Source organism: Erpetoichthys calabaricus, chromosome 15 (assembly GCF_900747795.2).
Source record: "Erpetoichthys calabaricus chromosome 15, fErpCal1.3, whole genome shotgun sequence".
Classification (NCBI taxonomy): domain Eukaryota; kingdom Metazoa; phylum Chordata; class Cladistia; order Polypteriformes; family Polypteridae; genus Erpetoichthys; species Erpetoichthys calabaricus.
Window position 1 is genome coordinate 31,502,418 of NC_041408.2, and position 19,273 is coordinate 31,521,690.

Here is a 19,273-nt window from a genome sequence, read left to right on the forward strand (position 1 = left end):
ATGGAACAGTCCTTATAGATGATGCTGCAGTTGTGACCCATTGGGCTGGCTACTTTGAGCAGCTGTTTAAAGCTGATCATCCGGCTAGGATGTTGGATATCTCTGGGTCCACGGTTGTTGAGGTAGATCCTCCAATTAGCTGTGAGAGCTGTGGGATAACACTGCTTTCACTGCCAGGTAAGGTCCTTGCTAAGGTCATCTTCAATAGGATTTGTGATCATTTGCTCACCTACCAATGACCAGAGCAGTCTGGTTTTACACTTAAGAAGTCTACCATCAAACGCATCCTGGCACTGAGGGTTCTTATCGAGCGCAAACACAAATATTGGCAGAGTTTCTCTGCAGGCTTTGTCGATTTTCATACAGCGTTTGACTCAGTCAATCACGCTGCCCTGTTGGACATCCTGGGACTTTATGGATCCCCCGAAGTTGCTGGATATAATGGCCGACCTGTATGAGTGCCGTGCAGAGTATAGACAGAAACTCTGCGTTTTTCCCAGTTGATTCTGGGTTTGTCAGGGGTGTTCAATACTTGCATGGACTGGGTGTTGGGCATCTGTTGGTAAAGAGAGATTCACTGATCTTGACTTTGCCAACAATGCTGTGATCTTCACGGAGTCAATGGAGGCTCTGATAAGGGCTCTCGAGAGACTGAGTGAGGAGTGTGAGTGTCTCGGCTTGCGAGTGTCCAGGATAAAAAACAAGATCCAGGCCTTTAACGCCCTTGGGTACAGCCATCAGCAGTGTGTTTGTCTGTGGAGAGAATGTCGACCTTGTCAAGAGGTTTACTTACCTTGGCAGAGACACTCATGTTTCTGGAGACTGTGAAGTCTGTAGATAGACTGGGAGAGCATGGGAAGGACATGATGTCGCTGGAAAGGGGTGTGTGGCACTCCCAATACCTCTGCAAAAGGACAAAGGTCCAAGTCTTTAGAGTCTTAGTGCTCTCTGTTTTGCTATATGGTTGTGAGACACAGATTATATCCAGTGACCTGAGATGAAGACTGGGCTCATTCAGTATTGTGTCTTTTTGGAGAGTCCTTGGGTACCTCTGGTTTGACTTTGTGTTGAATGAGTGGTTGCTCATTGTGTCCCGAATGAGGCAAATTACCTGCATTGTGAAGAATTGTTAGTTACGGCACTATAGCCATGTGGCGTGATTCTCCAAGAGAGATCTGGCTCACAGGATACTCAATGTTCAAGGCCCCAGTGGGCTGGTCCAGGCCAAGGGGAAGCCCACGTAACACCTGGCTGTGGCAGATAGATGGTCATTTCCAGAGGATGGGGCTGGACTGACTTTCTGCCTGGGGGGGAATGCCAACTGGTATCTCGAGGTGTTTCATCATGTGGTGGGTGCAGCAATGTGTTGTTCCAGTGCATGGCTCCAACCTGATTAATGGGTAAAGTCACTTCTGACAGTCAGGCAAGGGAAGGGTAAGACTCGTGGGAATTTTTGTTTACTAGTTAATTCAGTTAAATTCAGTTCAAACAAGAACATAAGCCAACAATATTTCAACTGAAAATTACATTTATCATTCAATTGGATACTCATATTTCTACAGCCATACTCTTCCCAAGAGCCTGTCTACCTCCTGACCGTGAGTGTTCACCTCAACCCCTTGACACAACTCTACACAAAACCGAGCCACTAGAATAAGGCAGCTTCCAATAAATAGACATGGGTGCCATTAAGAAGCCACTACAGAGTTGAAAAATGCTGGCATGGCTTATGTTACAATCTGCTTTTGGCAGAAAACCAACAAAATTATAAACAATGAAAAAATACAAAGAATCAAGCCCTGATTGCCAAGAGACAGATGATTCAACTTAGGACAAACATTTTCCATAAATTTTAGTAAGTTTTGAAAGCATGTAGGAAATCTTAAATTTGACAGTAAAAATGCCACATCATTTTTGAAAAACTTGATCTTTCACTATTCATTAACAAAATCAAAATGTAAACTTGAAAAGCACAAAGGAGGTCTTCAGTCAGCCATCCACTTTTTAAGCTGAATCCAATTTACTCGCCCTTCTTAAACATATGCTGCTAGAATGACAAAAAGAAAATCATATAGTGTGTGCGTAAGCACTGATGTCAACCACACGGTCAGCTCTGAAGGCTTGGACTCTTCAGGTCCATTCTATTCCCATACCTTATATGTTTGTGTTTTGGCAGAAGACACAGATGCACTTCCCACGTTCAGCTGCATTATAAACACAACCTTCAAACTCAATGGTTAAGCAGCGGGCTGGTCATTTACAACCATAATTTAAAGGTAGTTGGGATCTTTTTTATATATACAGTATATATACAGCTGTGCTAAGAACATGTTCACGTTTGAACTTTTCAATCAAAACAACTGAAAGTATGCCTTTTTATGTCTTCAGTCCAATTCTGAATTAGCATTGCAGTTGTACTCTACACAACAATACCATTATTTTGACTTTGATTCAACAAAATCCTCAGTTGAATAATAACACTTTTCTAAAAGCCTCTCTCTTTCTTAATATATAAATCAAATAACATCATACAGACTGTGCAATGTGAATAGATTGAATTGAAGAAAACAGGAAGATAGTCTCAACTATCTCTCTATGTCCTACCAGGGAAAGAAGAGAAGGTTGTAGAGCAAAAAGCCAAAAGGGCAAGGCACAACATAAAACAGACCACAGCTTCAACTGCTTTGCTCAAATGTTTGCTAGAAGCAGAAACATTCCCCGGGTGGAAGCACAAACGGTTTTTACAGGACGTGCTTCATTAAAATATTTATACATTTGGAATGCTTTCCTCCTGCTAGTTTGTGCTGTACACCATGTAACTCACAGCTCATAAAAATTACACACACACACACACACAGTGTGTCTATATACTGTATATATATATATATATATAAACAAACATACAGCGTTGTAACAGACTCATTGCAAGTTATCGCAAATGCTTGATTGCAGTTATTGCTGCTACGCGTGGCCCAACCAGTTATTAGGTTCAGGGAGCAATTACTTTTTCACACAGGGCCATGTAGGTTTGGATTTTTTTTCTCCCTAAATACTAAAAACTATCATTTAAAAACTGCATTTTGTGTTTACTTGTGTTATATTTGACTAATGGTTAAATGTGTTTGATGATCAGAAACATTTTGTGTGACAAACATGCAAAAGAATAAGAAATCAGGAAGGGGGCAAATAGTTTTTCACACCACTGTATACACACACAGTATAAATATACGCATATATCTTATTTAAACACAAAAAACTTAATGGAAAGAGGACAAGCATTGCCTCTCCTCTGGAACTGAGTAAACTTTAGATGCTTAATATATGTTTAATTAACAAAGCAGGTAATTCTATAAAATGTATGGCACCAGTTAAAACTTATAGAATACATTCACTTGGAAGAGGCAAAGTGGAAATGATTTTACAAAATAATGCCTTTTGCATTTCAGAGGTATGGTTATTATGGAACAAAAACAGAAATAATTTACTGAAGATTTTTGCATTCTATTTCATCATGGGAGTGACAATTAGGTTGCTTCTGCATTCACAAAAAGTAGCATGGGTGGAGTTTTCATGCAAACAAAGTGTATCATGAAAGAAACTGGTAGGAAGCAATCGGTGGTAGGAAATCATGAGTAACATGGAAATAAAATGTGCATCCGTAGCTGTTCAACAAAAAGTAGCAATACAGTTAAAATAGTTCATACACCAGAATACCTAGGATATGAAAATAAATTGTGGGTTTACATACCCCATCAACTCCTATAACAACACTATTACTCTGAAACTAATGATTAAACTAAGTGCATATAGAATAATAAACTAAAGAGAAGTGGAACAGATTATTTTGGAACATGCATTTGTAAAGCCAGTGAGATATCACATCTGTAAGGGCAAACTGTAATAAAAAGCTAGCCAGTTAATTGTGCTGTAACTAAACAAAATCAATGAAACTTGCTGTAATTAAAGTTGTCTGTTTGGTCATCTCAGTACCAACTCTTCTTTCAATTTACTGTGGGAAAAAGTGGAAAATGATGCTGAAACTGCAGGTTTAATGGACTATTCCCCCAAAAAATCATATTTATGTTACTTACTCCATGTAATCTGTGATATGATGTGTGAAAAAACATGTAATCTTATGTTTCATGCAGAATGGAAATAAGAAAGTTTCTGATAGAACACATATGTATGATGACCAATGCTGGACAACAGCAAATTGTGTCTGAGCACATCACATTTTTGTTCAAACAGTGTTTTCTGGAAGTGGTTTCTTCTAACAAAATTTTAGCAAAAACATGTGTGAGTGAGGTTGTGAGCATATAACTGGATGATTTGGAATGTCAATTAGGGTATGTGGAAATAATGGAAGAGATTGACAAAATTTGAGTTCATCTTTGTGAACACACTATGGATAATCATACACTTCAGTATGCAAGCAACTCTCCACGCTAGTGTGTAGATCGAGCAGTGCCATGCTGATGGTATGTGACCAAAAAGAAAAAGTCTGACTGTATTCTCAGTACCATTGCTTACGTACTGAAGTGTCTATAGCTGAAGGTGGAAGATGCCATTGCACGTTTCACAACTGATCTTTTCCTAAATAAGGAGTGGCACTGCACATGTACTTTATAAGCATGCCTGTGTCGATCAAACACAGAAAACTCTGCAGTCTACTTTGACTTTACGTTGTAGGAAGATAAGAAAATAAATATAGGTAAACAACATTCAATGTGGTGTTTATATAAGTAACATATAAATGTTTTTCATATAAAGACCATCAAAAAACAATCCCAAATGGAACTTTGCATGATAACTTGGTGAGCTCTGTAGCCCCTGCTGTTTGGTTGAAGGACATGTGTGTGGCAGATTCACTGGGAGGATGATGCCCAGCCTATTTCTGCATCCCAACTGTGCCATCTTTCCCTTTTATGCCTGGTGCAGCTGCATCGTTGTTATGTGTGACTGGACATTTCTTGCGTTGAGGGCTTCTGTTCTCTTTCCCCGATGTAGAACTCTCGTCTTCATCCGAGTTCACCTCTGTTATATTACGTCTTTATTTAAAAACAGCAGTGTTATATTGGGAGGAGCGTGAAAGTCACTGAGAGAATAAAACTGAATAAAAAAAAAAAATTCTAACTTTTACAAGTACCATAAATTTACACTGGCTGTTACAGACTCAAATCAAATGTATGTTTTTATTCTATAATAGTAACAATAACAGCAGCTCACTACTCAAAATGGTAAATCTAGAAGGGAGCCTGAAATCAAACCCACAACCTCTTGATTATGAGTAAGCAAGCGGTGGTGTCAGCGCTGTACTCTAACCAGATTTCTTTTTTTCGATTATATTCTTGAATAAAAGCACACTTGTTTCATTAGCTGGGAGAAGTTTTTGTCCGACTTGTGAGGTGCGGTGGTGGGGAGATGAGATAGCAGGTTGCTTGTTGCTTGTGCTGATCGACACATTTGAAAACAAAAGACACTAATGGAGAGGTGCAAAGGAATTTAAGGTGGCCCAGGATTGCAACTTTTTTCATAGGCTTTCAGGGATTCTAGTGTTAATTAAGTGCACAATTTCAAGAGGTGAATCCAATAGGACAGAACATTTTCTGCTACAGAGTGGCCAAATTTGTTAAGTCTGACTTTTGTGCCCCATAGATAACAAATATACAGGTCAAATTCTGTTAGAACAAAGTTCTCAGGGATGAAACAGTAACTCATTATAACAGGTATAATAGAAGTGGAGCATAGCGTGGTTTTTGGGCATGTACAGTTGACAGAGCAGATTGCGGAATGCCACACTCAATGGCAATGTCTATTTTCCTACTGCTAGCATCAACTGCAACAACAAGTTCCAACATTTTCTGTAAATTGTTTTAGTTAAATAAACAGCGCCCCTTGGTGTCCATAGGGCACAGTCAGTATTATTAGACTACAAGAGTCCAGGGGGAGGGGGTACAGGGATCTGAAGCAGGTACTCCTTTAGTAATCAAAATGACACCCCTCAGTGTTCGAAGTGAAAACCCCTTAACTTTCAGAAATGGTGTATCTTGGGAGACATCACCTAATGGACTGACCTCTTCACTCTGGCTGCGATTTGTGACTCATCTATTTTTTTTTTATTCCAGGATAAGCTTTACATAAAAAGATTATAAAAAATGAAAGGAAATAAAGGTCACATCCGTAAATAAAAATCATTGGATGCATAAATTTACAAGCACAAAACTGAAAGACGCATTCAAATGCATTAAAAAGAAAAAAAAATGTGTAGGTGTTCATAAGGTAAAGTCTCAGCAAACTTATGAAACAAGTTGGAAAATTCTGAGTACCATAAACACAAGGGAACCTCAGCAGTCAGCACTTTTACTGAAGGGCAAGCCAAAAATGAATCCTCAGCCTGCTCAGTGGGATTAGCAATGTCAAGCCATACCTTGAGAAACCTGGAAATAAGAGACAGAGTCTACCTGTAGCAAACCAACAGAGCAATGCAAGTATGTCTGAAGTCAAATTTGATCGACTGTTATCTCAGACATAGATATGCACACAATGCCTCCGGTCTATAGTAATCCTTCTCAAGCTCCGCAGCTGCACAAGTGTGACAATTGTCATGTAAACCAAGTGACAAACGTGCAATCTAACTGGCTATTCCACTGAGCCCCAGAGTCATCATTTTTGGACCAACAACAGAAGAAACACACGTGTTTTCCTGCTTTATTATGAAAAATTAATTTGTTGTAATGAATTTTGCACATAAAATGGACTACGGTGTAATTTTGTTTGTAAGTTTGTTTTTTAACATTAGTGTGATATGAAATTTCCCAGGACAAACAAAAAAAAAAAAAACTAAATTAAAAAGAGGATTTTGTTAAAAGCAAAGTTCATTCTAATAGAATTTGACCTGTATTTTTGGGGAGGCAAATGACAGCATGTTGCGATGTTGGGGGTGATGGGAGTTTATCCATAACAGACACACCTATCATGGTGTCAAATGTAACATTAAAGAATAAAAAAAGCAGAACTAACAAACCAAGACATTAAAATACACACAAACCAAAGATAATAACATCATCTTGCGTCAGGTGGAAAGGTCTGAGACAATATCAATTAATGGGAAAGTTTGTAAGAGTAGCATGCATACTACAGGCAGCCCTATGAAGCATTTTAAGAATTCTCTTAGTTTTAAGTAAAGGTAACAATGTAAAACATGGCTGCTACTCTTCAAATTCAATCCAAAAGCAATTTACTTTGCACATTAAAAAAAAATCTAAAGTGTATTTACTTTTTCATTTAAAAGAACAATCCATATTACTAACTGAGAATGGTAAACCGGAAGGCACGGACGCAGGTACACGGCGATGGACCCAGGAGACATAGTGCGCAGGCGCCTACAGCGCGCGTCTCATAAACCGCAAGCGAAGTCTGATCCACCGCGAACGAAGGAGTCACGGCTCAAAAACGAAAGAGCTCAACTAACGTAAATAAGACATGAAGCAACAATGCGCCCATAGCTAACGACTAACGACACAGCCACACAGAAAATAGGATTCTGCACTGCACCCCAGAGTCAAACGGAAGACACTACGGAGTCCGCAAAGGTCCACAAAGATAGTACGGAAGGCGCGAGAAAATACGAAAGGCGTAGGCGCCTACAACGCGCTTCTGAACTAAACGTCCACACTACCCCCAGAGTCAAACGGAAGACACTACGGAGTCCGCAAAGGTCCACAAAGATAGTACGGAAGGCGCGAGAAAGTACGAAAGGCACAGGCGCCTACAACGCGCTTTTGAACTAAACGTCCACACTACCCCCAGAGTCAAACGGAAGACACTACGGAGTCCGCAAAGGTCCACAAAGATAGTACGGAAGGCGCGAGAAAGTACAAAAGGCGCAGGCGCCTACAACGCGCTTCTGAACTAAACGTCCACACTACACAGCATGGTCCAGGTAATAAGAATAAACGAACTCTCCGTATTAAACGTACGGCATCCTCACACGTCCAAACCATATAGCATATGTGAATCACATTACAGTGATGCATTATTAACAGTACAACCACAGAAAACGGTCCGTATTAACAGTAAGTGCAATTATCCATATTACTAACGGTAGACAACGGATAACTAATGGAGTCATGGTCACAGCTCCATAACGATCCAGCTCAACTAACGGAGCTACAAAAATGAGCCTGCATGGATAAAAAAAATAAACATAGGCGCCTACAACGCGCGTCTGAAACCGCGGAAGCAAAACTGTCTCGGCACCAAAACCAAACAGCTCGACTAACGGAGCTACAAAAACGAGCCCGCATGGACAAATACAATGAACATAGACGCCTACAATGCGCATCTGAAAGTGCGGAAGCAAAGCAGGCACGGGTTCAAAATGAAAGACCACAACTGACGGAGATACAAAAACGAGCCCGCCTGGATAAAATCAATGAACGCAGGCGCCTACAACGCGCGTCTGAAATGCCGCAAGCAAAGCAGGCACGGCTCCAAAAAGAAAGAGCTCGACTGACGGGGCTACAAAAACGAGCCCGCCTGGAAAAAAACAATGAACGCAGGCGCCTACAATGCGCTTCTCAAACAACGCAACCAAAGGAGTCACGGCTCCAAAACGAAACATCTCAACTAACAGACATACAGAAACGAGCCCGCCTGAATACAATTAATGAACGCAGGCACCTACAACGCGCCTCTCAAACAGCAGAGGCAATAGATAAATGGCAAAGAAAGGAACAACAAACAGCCACTAAACAATTCCGCCAATTAGCTGACAACGCATTCTGTAATGAGTCCACTATTAATGAACATTCATTAGGATTAATGAATATCATTTGCTGTCATTGTCATTCACTTAACTTCCCTGAAGAAACAACTGGCAATACAACTAATGAGTTTACACGTTGTTGTCAAAAGGGTCAGGTTAGACTGCCTCCTTTAGATGAATATCCTGAATATCTACGGAAGCTTCTAACTAACAATGTACCCGAAAGTAAAAACTTTATGGACTGCATTAGATCCTACAATAGTTCATTTGCTTTTGCATCTATCGGGGTAAATATCAGGCCACCAGCTGGCAATGGCCCATACTGCTTTCGTGTATGTGGACAAATATTACATCGGATTGGAACAGTGCACCCTGAGCCAAATCACGAGCGCAAATATGCACAGATCTACGTGTTAGATCCAGATGACGCAATCTATCAACGAATGAACCTTCCTGAAAACAAGCAATGCACAGAGCTGATAATGAGAAACGTCGCTGAAGTCATAAACAATCACCCATTAGCTAAGTCTATAAAAATGCTACATGAGGTTGAAAGAGAGGGCAATACAAAAGCAGAAGCAGAAGGTGTAGCGCCAACTACAATTGCTTTAATGTTAATAAAGGACAAAGAACAAGATCCAAGACAATACAATCTTCCCATCGTTAATGAAGTTGCAATTGTCTTTCAAAGTAAAGATGGTGAGCCTCCATTTGACCGCAATATTGTCCTGCATTTACGTCCTGATGGAACCAACAAACCTATCTTCCAACGCATAGACATTTGTTTTCCAAAACTTGATACTTTGACATACCCCATTTTGTTCCCAACTGGCCAAGAAGGATGGAGTGCTCTCATTTCCAGATATAAAAAACATCAAGCACAGAAACGATCACGTGTATCCATGAAAGAATATTTCTCCTACAGACTCTCTGTAAGAGATAGGTTTAATCCATTACTCAATGCAGGAAAGCTAACTCAACAATACATAGTTGACGTTTATATTCGAGCAGAATCAAATGATCTCCAGTGGATTAGAAACAACCAACCTACAGTGCGAGCCGATAACTACAAATCACTGATAGACTACATAAATCGTGATGCTGACGTGATGGATCACCCTGCTGGAAAACCAGTTATTCTACCTTCTACCTTTCAAGGCAGCCAACCTAATATGCAACAGCATTACCAGGATGCAATGGCTATCGTAAGAAAGTTTGGCAAAATTGATCTATTTATCACTATGACCTGCAATCCTAAATGGAAAGAAATTACAAATAATCTTATGCCATGGCAAAGAGTGGAACATCGTCCTGATTTAGTTGCAAGAGTCTTTAGACTTAAACTAAATAACCTGCTGGAAGATATCAAAAACAGATCTCTATTTGGGACTGTTAAAGCCATTATCCACGTTATCGAGTTTCAGAAGAGAGGTTTGCCGCACGCCCATATATTAATAATACTTGATGATGATTCCAAAATTCGCACAGAAGATGGCATCAATAAAATAGTGAAAGCTGAAATTCCACACCGTGACACTTCTCCACGTCTCTTTCAAATTGTTATCAGAAATATGATTCATACACCATGTGGCAATAGAAATCCAAACAGTCCATGTATGGTTAATGGCAAATGTTCTAAAGGATTCCCCAAAGATTTCCAAGACGTTACACTTGGAAATATTAACGGATATCCTAAGTATATGAGAAGAAAGACAAATGCATTGCAAATTATACCGGGTTGTCCAATTGACAATGGCTGGGTCGTACCATTCAATCCGTATTTATGTTTACGATACAACTGCCATATAAATGTTGAAATCTGCGCTACAGTAAAAAGCATTAAGTATCTATTCAAATACGTTTACAAGGGCCATGATTGTGCTAATGTTTCAGTATCTGAAAGAAATGATCACGATGAAACTCGAATGTATGTAGATTCACGGTACGTCAGTGCTCCAGAGGCCATGTGGAGAATATATTGCTTTCCAATACACAATCAGAGCCACACAATATGTCTCTTGCCAGTTCATTTGGAGCACGAACAAAATGTCTGTTTTCATGCAGGTAATGACATCCAAGCAGCAAAGAGAGCAGCCACAAAAGATACTAAACTTACGCCGTGGTTTAAACTCAATCAAAATGATCAGGATGCTCACCAGTGTAAGTATTGGGAGATTACGGTTCACTACGTTTGGGTTGACAATGGTACGTTCTGGAGAAAATGACATCACCACGGTGATAATGTCATAAGCCAAATGTACATTGTCAGTATTAAGGAGCCGGAAAGGTTTTATCTACGGTTACTTCTTCAACATGAAACCGGAGCTACGTCATTTGACGACATTAAAACTGTTCGGATTGGCAACACCATCAAACTCTAAGACATTCCAAGAAGCAGTAAATGACAAAGGATATTTATTGGATGATACACTTTGGCAGAAAACTCTAAATGATGCAATATCGTATTCAATGCCAGGTCAAGTTCGCCAACTGTTTGCTTATATCTGTGCATTCTCCTCCCCATCAGATCCATTGCACCTCTGGAATACAAACAAATGAGGAATGATAGAGGACATATGCCACAAGCTACATGGAAACGATGATTCCTGCATCAACTGTTAAACCTATGCACTTAAAGACATTCAGTTGGCTCTAATGCTCCTTGGATATACGTTAGATAACTTCAATTTACCAAATGTTCCAGATTCATTACCAACTCTACATTCAACACCAATAAATCTGCAAGAAGAACAACATATTGCGCAAACTATGATTTCCAGTTTAAATACCTTACAATCTGCTGCTTTTAATAAGATTGTTCTTGCCACAGAAGAAGACAGCCCGAGACCCAAATGCTACTTTCTTGACGGCCCTGGGGGAAGCGGAAAGACATACCTTTATGAAACACTTATACATTTCTTTACTGCAAAACAACAGTTAATTATCGCATCAGCTACAACCGAAGTAGCAGCTAATTTGTTGATAAATGGTCGCACATGTCACTCCTTATTCAAAGTTCCAGTCCCAATCACGGAAACATCGGTATCAACTATGAAAATGAACAGTAACAATGCTCAAGAAATCCGTCTTGCAAAACTGTTGATTTTAGACGAATGTACTGTACAATGGCATCCAGTCATTTACTCAACACCATTGATAAACTTCTCCAAACGTTAATGAATAATAATATTCCATTTGGAGGAAAAGTACTGTTATTAGGAGGAGATTTTCGACAATGCTTAGCTATTGTTCCACATGCCATGCGTTCAGCTATTGTTCAGTCCAGTTTGAAATACACAGACAATTGGCATTACTTTGAGACAATACATTTGGTACAAAACATGCGATGTCCAGATCCAGAATATACAATAAATCTTTCTAATGTGCCATGCTATGGGTTCTTTACTTCCTTTGTTCGTCATCTACACCTTTACACTCCAATATATCTCATACATACATCAATGTATTTCGGGTTACCCAACACCAGGGGTTGGTGAGCGAAGCGAGCAGGGGGCAGAGCCCCCTAGTTAAAACCTAAAACCCGAGTAAGGTCAAAAAAATGGATGACTGCATTGACCACACGAAAACTGCATATAAATCTAGACATAAATAATTTGTACCATTGGCATGTTTCACAAAACCATACTTACATGAATAAACCTTTAAACTTGAATCTACTCACAAACTGAGGGACAGATTTCCAGAACATAAGCCTTTGACTGTGTTAAGTCTTTAAAGGTTATTATTCATTTACTGGAGTAAGGCTTAAGGTAATACTTCCAGCAGGCAGCTCTTTACATGCAGAAGGCAGACATTTTCCAGGAAAGCAAAATATGTACATTTGAGTACATTTGATAACATGTTAAGCAGAAAGAAGTTCTCTTATAAATCCAAAACTCTGCGATGATTTGTAACCCAGTCAGTTATGCTCTTAATGAATCTCACATATTACAGATAAAGTCAACAAAAAATCATAGATTACTCCAGCAGAACAATCATTGTGCAGACAACATCCAATTTAAGCAGTGATACAGTGTATGTAGCTTCATATTACAAATCTGTGCCACCCACTCCCTTTGATGTATAAAAAATAAGCAAAATGCATGACAAATCTATAACACCATTTGTTTAAATAGCACTCAGGTCACAAATCTTTCCATTGGGCTCGGAGAAGTGGGTTACTAAATTCAATTAGAAGCTAAATGGAGTAAACTAGAAGGCACCAGTAATAAAATATCAGAATTAACATGAAAAGTTTAATAAAGAACATTTTATAAAGTGCATTAGCTTAAACCATTTTTAGAATAATCTCAGCCACGTTGCAAACGTGTGATAGCATTAAAGACTTAATACGCCTGGCCTAAGCAGCTCTAACAAACAATCCGGGTTAGCAAAATTGTACTGCCCTTATCTAAACTTTCAGGAGGAGTTCATCATAGATGAGCACAGTTTTGGAGAAGTACAGCTTGAAACTGCAAGCTTCCATAGACAGACTGAAAGGATTTGATTGTTTTAACTTTGGGGTCTACTGAATGCCAATTTGGTCATTCCTTTATTTAAAAAAAAAAAAAAACGAATATAAATTCAGTAGAAATGTATCATTTTTTAATTTAAAGTAATTAGGCAATGCATTCTTGGAAATTAAGCTGCAATATAACAACCAATCTTGTTTAAATCTTTCTATTATAAAAGGAAATCCTGCGATGAGATATTCTTGGAGATAATTTATTTTTTTGAGCATGTGTAATGCCACGAAAAGTGCATGCTGACACTTCAGTTCATAAGCAATGGTACGAGAATGCAGTCAGACTTCTTTTTTGGGCACATACACCGTCCAGATCTAAACATTAGAGTGGAGAGTCGCTCACGTACTGAAGAGTCCATAGCTGCAGGTGGATGCTGCCATCGCTGTACTTTGTATATAAGAGCCAGATTGAATGTTGTTTACCTATTTAGCTTGATTTATTTACTTATCTTCCTACAGTGTAAAGTCACAAGTAGACTGCAGAGCTTCCCATGTACATATGTTACAGCCAAAACCCGAAGTTCAGCCAGTTCCCGAATTGACCAGCCATTTCGCATTTTGGCCGCGAGGTGTGGCCAAAGTCCGAAGTACTAGAAATGACCAGCATATATGCTACTTTGGCCAGCCATTTCGCCAAGTGGCGAGAACTCCCTGGTCAAAATCCGATGTGCTGATGTAAGACTGTCCATTCAAGGTGCGAAGATGCTTAAAAATTTTCAGATGCAGATTCAGAAGTGAGTTTTCCATTCTGCACGAGAAACTGCTCAAGGCGGGTCTTGTTCAGCAAAGCGGACGCCACTTGAGACGGCCTTCCCCTCGCCCAAACACTAACCTTAAGGTCAATAAAATAGGTCCCTGATGTTAAGTCACTATTTTATTGCTAAAATGATAACAGAAATGTGAAATCTACTTATATACCTGATCTTAATTATTGTGAAACAACCAAGTGGCGTCTGCTTTCTGAACATGAGCCGCCAAGGCTACACTCAACGCAATTGCACTACTAAGTGCGCAACAAATCGCTGCTCATGCCTTTTTCCTTCCGACTTTGGCCGATCGCCCCATGCCATTTCGCAAACTGGCTGGCCAAATCCCGAAATCGAGGAAAAGATCGGACATTGGCCGGTCAATTTACAGCGACATTGGCCATTTCCCGCTTTGGCCAATTTCGGGTTTGGGCCATAACACATATACAAAGTACAGCGATGGCAAAAGTGCGACGTCCATTCTTTCTCCGATGTAGAACCCTCATCCTCATCTGAGTTCACCTCTGTTATAGGATGTCTTTATGTGAAAACATGCTGTGTCAGATCGGGGGAAGCGTGAATGCAACTGAGAGAATAAAACTGAATAAAAAAATAACAAAGCTAACCTTTATCATAAGTATCATAAATTTACACCGGCTGTTACATGCTCAAATCAAATGTATGTTTTTATTCCAAAATAGTAAGAATAAGAGTCGTCCGGAGTCGAACCCGTGAAGTTTTGATTACTAGTCAACAGTTGTTACCGGTAGCATCAAAGGGTGTCAATGTCGCACCCTAACACGGGTTCTTTTTCTGCAGTTATATTCTTGAATAGAAGCGCACTTGTTCTGTTATATTTGTACCTTTTGTGAAAGTGTTTATTTGATATTTGGACTTCAGGCTTCACACATTATACATTTCATGTCTACATTTTGTCAATTATTACTAAAACATGAAAAACGTTTCTGTTTTAACAAAGTGTTTACATAGATTGTTGTCGACATGGAACACACATGAAATGCTTGTGTTCCAAATAACAATATAGTATTTATAAAAGGTGTCATTTTGCTTGACTTCTCACTCTACAACTCTAAGCAACTGACACGCAGGTAAACAGACTTGAGCTGAGATAACTGTGCAGCGGTGGGGGGATGTGATAGGAGGCTGCTTGCTGCTTTTCGACACATTTACAAGACAAGAGATGCTGACGGAGAGGTGCGAAGGGATTTAAGGTGGGACGGAGTTACAAGTTTTTTCGTAGGTTTTGTTAAAACTAGTATTAAAGAAGCTTTTCTGGACAGTATTTTTAGACATACAATCTATTCATTTCCTTCGATGTGGTCCTTTTATGGACAATAATTTTATACGTTCAAGATGAGAGAGAGAGAGAATTCAAAAAAGAATAATAACAATCTAAGTGCAAATTCAGAAAATAAGGAAAGTAATAATCAGCCAGGAACAAGTGGAATTGAAAACCTAGCAGCTCCAAGCGGTGTTGGAAATAGAAAACAAAAAGTAGAAGACAAAGTGGAATGTTGTAAAGAGGCAGAGCAGGTTAGAGATTATGAAAGTACTAAAATTCGAAAGTCTCAAAAAACATAGTAAAGATTGCATGAGCTCTAACAAACAGAAATTATTAATTGTTGAAATAACAGAACAGCGAAAAACGATTGAATATATAGACATAGGTTATATGACATAAGTATGTAGATATTGTTCAGCTTTAAATTTAAGTCAAACACTACAGGCAAAATATCCGATTCTACAATAATCTGTTCGCGTTCGGATCATTCAATGATCAGTACGTATATTTACACGATTCAGGACCATATGCAATAACAATCTGTGGTCCTGCAAGAATTAAAGCTACTAAAAGTTTAATTACGAAGAAACCACAATTTGGTCAGGTCTATATTTATGATCACGGAGATGTGACGTAACATAGAATCAAAAGAGTTAAACGATCAGATGTATTAGAATTTCTACAGCCAATAATGGATACAAAACCATACGTTCAAATGTATCGCACTTTCTACGAAATTTATCTGCAAAACACTGACAAAGAAGTTTTCTTAGATTTTGGATTTGTTGTTTGGTGAAAGTGAAATCCACATACGCGAGCGGCAGAGACGCAAAGTGGCTGGCACATAGTGCAGGCAGGGGGATTAGTGAGCAAAGTGAGCAGGGGGCGAAGCCACCTAGTATATATTAGAATTTTCTTTTTACAAAGCAGGTATGCTTAATGCAGATGGTATTACAGATTTTTGCTAGACTAGAGGCTCTTCTAATATTATAAAGTTGCTAGCAGAGATTATTTTCAGAAGCCAAATCATGTCAGTTTTGGACGTTTTTCCAATTCAGGGTCACAGAGTGCTAGAAGCTATTCCAGTGCCGCTGGGTGCAAAGCAATGCAGGAAATGACCGTGATCTGGGCACTGGACCAGTAATATCCAGTATCTATTAATCTCCCTGAATGCTTTAGAGACTTAATGAAATATTCCAGGTCCATAAATATTACTGATGTAATAATTGATTGGCCGCCAAACAAATTTTTCCAATGATAAATGATCAAATTTCAATATTTTTTTCTTTAGAATCTTTATGACAATGGTAGTTGTTCAATAGTGCATCCTTACACATAGTATTACAGCACTTGAGGAAGTGTGTGTCATTTCTCTGTTGGCACTTCCTGTAAACAGAGGGTTAAAACAGACTTTAGGAGAAACTGAAGAAAGTAATATTAGCATTTCTCTCGATTATAAAAGGAAATCTTAGGACAAAACTTTCTAGGAGATAATTTCAAGTCCCGCAAGACAAGACTTTTTGCCAAGGCCTGCTCTCCTCTCAAACATTTAAAACCACACCCAAGGTCCAATCACTTCTCATTCATGTGAATGCTATTGTCAGACACAGTTTCTGCATTCTCAGCTCCAAGCAGGATCAGAAATTAAAGACAAGGAGTAGAAGACAAAGTAGAACGTCGTAAAGAGGTTAAAAAACGTTGGCGCGATACACATACAGAGCAGGTTAGAGATTATGAAAGTACTAAAATTCGAAAGTCTCAAAAAACTGATAGTAATGATCACATTAGTGCTAACAAACGGAAATTACTCGTTGAAATAACGGAACAGAAAAATGAGATTGAATATATGGACATAGGTGATATAACAGAAGTATTTAGATATTATTTGTCTTTAAACTTTAAGTCGGAGAGTTGTAGATTGTCTAATTCGTGTTGCCATCAGGGAAAAGTAGTGTTTCTTCCCAATGAAGAGGCGTATCCGCAACAAATAAAAGATTTGTTATTTGGTGAATGTGAAATCCACATACTCAAGCGGCAGAGACACGAAGTGACAGGCAAGCGAAGCGAGCAGGGGGCAGAGCCCCGTGTAAAATTAAAGAAAATAAAGTGGAGTAATAAACCGATAAATGTGAATCTTGGGAGTTGTCCAGTGCATGGGTAGGATCAGAAGATACATACATTGCCCAGTTAGAGAGCAAGAATACAGAGGTACATCTTTGGCAGAAATGAATAGAAAAGCTGCTTTCATGAGTCTAAGAGTTTCCATTTTGTCCTTTAATTAAAGCTTTGTGCTTGAGTGTGAGGAGTTTGCAAACACTTTTAATGTGAAAAATAATAGATAAAGAAGAATTTGAGCTAGTTAGCTTAAAAGCCAAATTTATATATTTTTCATGTTAACTCGTTAAAGGATAAGTTCAATATTTTTCAAGTTGTAGTTATTTCTTCAAAAACAAAGTATATATGCATTTGCCACACAATATTGTGTTCTAAAGTTAAGTGCTTCCTATTAATTAAAAAAATGTATCTTGCCTGCTCTTATGATTTACAATAGAAGGTGTGGGGCAGGAAAATCTTAAAAACTAATGCATCCTTTTTCAAGCAAAGACAGCTGTTGAGTATTGATCTGTGCTTCCAACACACGTTTCTGACAACAAAAGGGATCAGGAAATGCTCATTTTATTGCACATTTCTAGTACTACTTTTCTAGAGGTAGGGATATATATTCTAATCGCCTGTGCTAATTAAAATGTAAATATTGAAGTAAATCATAACAAAACCAACCATGTAGTACGAAAAGTTTACTGTGATGTAGTCTGTCGGGAGGAAACTACTGTACATTGCAAATGTATATATGGCATGTTTGTGATGAAAGAACTTCAACCTAAAAAATATCAAAATTATTCTTTAAGTATGTTAGTCTCATATTATCTTGATAAATATCTTATGAACATTTCAGCAGAATTGAGGCTTGTAATTATGACAAGCAGGTTATTTTCTTTAATGCCAAATGTATTACTATTAGGGATATTGTGTACGTTTTATTACCGTATTTTTTGCACCATAAGACGCACCTGACCATTAGATGCACCTAGGTTTAGAGGAGGAAAACAAGAAAAAAAATATTCTGAACCAAATGGTGCACTAATATGTTTAATAAAATACAGCAGAATAATATTTCAACCATGTAAATTCAACAGCGGTATTAAGAAACATCATCACTGTCATTTCCAAATAAGGAGAGACTTTAAGGTTCAAGCACTCTTCTAGTTTTATGGAAACCCCAAGAACTCCTCATCGCTAGTGTCAGAATTATTAAGCTCAGTTGCTCACAATCATTTTGCAGCATCACGTACCTATCATCACGCGACATAACCTGTCCAAAGCCACCAGGAGACAAAGCACGTTTGGACCAATGCTCCCTGAAGTTATATCGCCAGTCTAGTCCCATCTATATTTGTAATGCCACAAAGCCCTTCATCTCGTGTTTTGTTGTGGGTTTCCAGTTTGAAAAAAAAGCACAGCCCTCGATTCAAAAAATTGCTCTGCATACCTGTTTGTCTCGTCTGACAGCAGCTGAAAGGCAGCTTCAGGAAAGAACAGCCTGAAGTAGTCGAGGGGCTGGTAATCTATCGAGTCCAGAGTCCAACTCAGTGATAATGCGCAAAACATCGTCTGCTGAGTATTTTGTTTTCTGCACTCACTTTGCTCCCTCATGAGATGTAGATGCTATCTTGCCTTTGTTTATATTTGTTTATATTTCGCAACTCACACACATGCAAGGATTAGATGCCGAGTCAATGAGTCTAACATTCCTCCAAGCACAGAGGGAATGCCTGTAACGTAACAGTGAGTTTTGTCGCCCTCTACCCCTGGATGTCGACTTTTGTCAGGTAATACACATCATGGTCTGTGATGCAATATTCGCTCCATAA

At 38.9% G+C, this 19,273-nt stretch overlaps 1 protein-coding gene across 2 annotated transcripts in view; it reads right to left on the reverse strand.

Annotated features, from left to right (window-relative positions):
• The window catches only part of LOC114644692 (E3 ubiquitin-protein ligase pellino homolog 1), a 188,790-nt gene that overhangs the window by 73,203 nt on the left and 96,314 nt on the right, over nucleotides 1-19,273 (reverse strand). The window lies entirely within an intron of this gene.